This window comes from Mesitornis unicolor, unplaced genomic scaffold (genome assembly GCF_000695765.1).
Source record: "Mesitornis unicolor isolate BGI_N332 unplaced genomic scaffold, ASM69576v1 scaffold46369, whole genome shotgun sequence".
In the NCBI taxonomy this organism is placed as follows: domain Eukaryota; kingdom Metazoa; phylum Chordata; class Aves; order Mesitornithiformes; family Mesitornithidae; genus Mesitornis; species Mesitornis unicolor.
Genome location: NW_010208781.1, coordinates 1 through 2,915, shown reverse-complemented (window position 1 = coordinate 2,915; position 2,915 = coordinate 1).

The window sequence follows — 2,915 nt, the reverse complement described above, 5'->3', positions numbered from 1 at the left end:
ACTGTTATTTCTCATTATTTCACTCTGAAGTAAATGATAGCAATCCTGTGTCTGGTGAGCATCAAGTTGTGCCTCTGCATAAGCAACCTGAACGTATGCAGACTTCTGCCTCTAGGCCTTTTACACTTTAACACCTGGTAAAACTTTCTTACGGCTACCTAAAAACATTATGCAAACATATCAGAATACAAATTACATAGCATGATATCTTACTTCTGATTTTGACCCTGAAACTTTGCAAAAGGAATACGTGACTAACTCAAGGTGTCCTGATACATACGCAACCTGTTTGGATCAAACTATGTAAACAATAAACTGGTGAAATTTACTGAAATCCTTTGGAACTTCTGATGTAAAACAGAAAATACCGACTGGTTTAACCCTGGAAATAATTTCCAAAGCTCTTGTATTGAGAAAGCGGGTAGTGGTCTGTAATATGATACTAATTTTTGTATGCTATTGGTAAAGTTTGGTCCGCAACCAAGCATTGAAATTTGGTAGCCTTAACTTTTGTGGCCTGATAAATTCTGATTTAAGGATGAGGAAAAGCATGATTAAATGAGTACAGATTCAGGGAGAAAAGGACAATTGGAAGACAATGTATTCAGAATTTAGTGAACATATATTTAAGATATGTACTGTCTCCTTCTAAAATAGACTGAAATAATTTGTAAATTCTAATTAATTCATTGCAAACACTTTTCTATGTAAATTGTTACTTAAATTGAGCAAACTCAAAGCGGCCACATGATGGTGCCAAGTCACAGCAGTTAACAAATGAGAGCCTCATTTAAACAACATACACCACTTTGGGAGTGAATTTGCTGTAGTGCATTCCATGTTCCCTTTTCCCCAAAAGCAGCGGCTGCAGTCCAGAGAGCCCAATGAACTGCTGGGGGGATGCATATTTCAGAGACCGTTTTCCCTGTCCTTGTTTCCTGGTCACCCATAGATTTTTTTGTTTTCATGTGCATAAACACAAATTACTTTCCTCATCTTTGATGTTGGGTTTATGCTATAACAGTATACACTACAAGTTAAATTAGAATAGCTTTAATAATCCAGATAAGAAATGGCAGGTAATTTTCTCTGTAAGGTAGCAGAGCATCGCTATTGAGACCCATAGTGTAAAAACAAAGCTGAATCTCACTCTTTTCCTCTCAGAGAGACACACACTCCATCACTCCCTCCTTCCAACTTAATAGCAAAATTAAGCTTTAAATTATAGTAGTCTTCTGAAAGAAATATCTTTCTTACTGTAATTTCATCACTTTCAGGACTTACCATCCTGAATTTTCTTACTGCACCCACTTCTGTACATTGAAACTGTAAAAAAGGGTTGGGTTTTTTCTGCCTTGTACTGTGTGCAGGGGTGGTGGGTTTTTTCAGAATATGCAAAAAGGAAAAAATAGTGTCAGTCTTCACACAGAAGTCCCTGCTGCTACTTTTGATAAGGATGCTTGAATTCAAAGATCCAAATATTTTAGGCTGCTTACATTTGTACTGCCTGGAGAGCTGAACGTGAATCAGTTCCTGCACTGGGCTTATGTTTCTTGCCTAAAAGATCAGTTTTCTCACTTGAACCGCAAACAAATGTAATAATATAAATGTATCTGGTGCTGACAGTTGCTGTTACGAGAATGTGAGAAAAAAAGCCTGTAGAAGTGGCTGCTCTTTGTGTTCTCTCGCTGGGTAAATGCAGACCATTAGACCATGTAATTTAGCACTTGGACGTGTTGATATAACCACTTTTAAGCATGTATCTGATCAGAAAAGTGGGAAGTATTGACATGCTGCAATACAAGAAAAGTATTCCATGCATAAGGACTTAAAAAATTGTTTCAAACAAAAAATGTTTGATTTCCCATCAGCTACTTGTAATGATTGCCAAGTTTATATTCTTAACAAGATACTGGATTTTACACATTTTATAAGAATGCAACAACGTGATTAATTAAAAATGAGACCCTGTATAAGAAAGAAAAAAAGTTTACTGTTAATCCCACGGTATTTTCATATCAATATAATTTTTACTGGTAGTTCTGCTATGTGTAGCCATGCACACACATTTTACTGAATGATCTTTATATAGGATGTAAACGCTGCTATCATGAAACATTTAAAATAGCCCCAATAATGTCTATTTTTTTCCTACCTCTAGGCACTGTTGGAATACATATTCTTAACAGTATGAACTGCATTTAAAATTAACTGACCCATATAATAGCGATTTACCATTCAAATGATATAAAAGTTAAATCACTATACACCCATATTAATAACTTTTCTAAAGTATAACCTCTTGCTCTTAAGCCAACAAATCCTGGCAGCAAGGCTGAAAAATTTTAACTGCAAAATGCCAGAAAGTTTTGGATAAACTTGTGCTTTTATTTTCTACTTTATGAATGTGCTTTGAAAGCCTTTTCTATTTAGAACATACATATTAATATTATTTTCATTAGATTTTGTCATCTCACAAATGGGAAAATGAAGTTTTCAGTAGCTGGGTAATAAGTTAACTAAGGAACAGAATTCTTGAATCAGATGGCTTATTTCTTACAATTGTTTAGAAATGCTTTTATTAACCTGTCAGCCTGTATTTGCAGTGGAGCTCAGGAGAACAGGAATAGCATGACTCTTGCATCAGAACATTTCATTTTAATTGTGCTGCAGGTGACCAGTTTTGCCGTAATTAATCATAGCTGTCATTTAGTTAAGATGTGTTGAAGGATACAGCATTGTAGCTTCCATAGCAATGAGGGAATATTCTGCTAGCTGGAATATTTTTAGCAGAACACATTTATAAAAATAGTTTTTCTTTTTAAAGGTAGATTTTTTTTTCTTGAAGAGTTGGAAAGTCCATCTAGATCTGTTTTAGGTGTAGAAATTACAGAATCACACAGAATCACAGAATC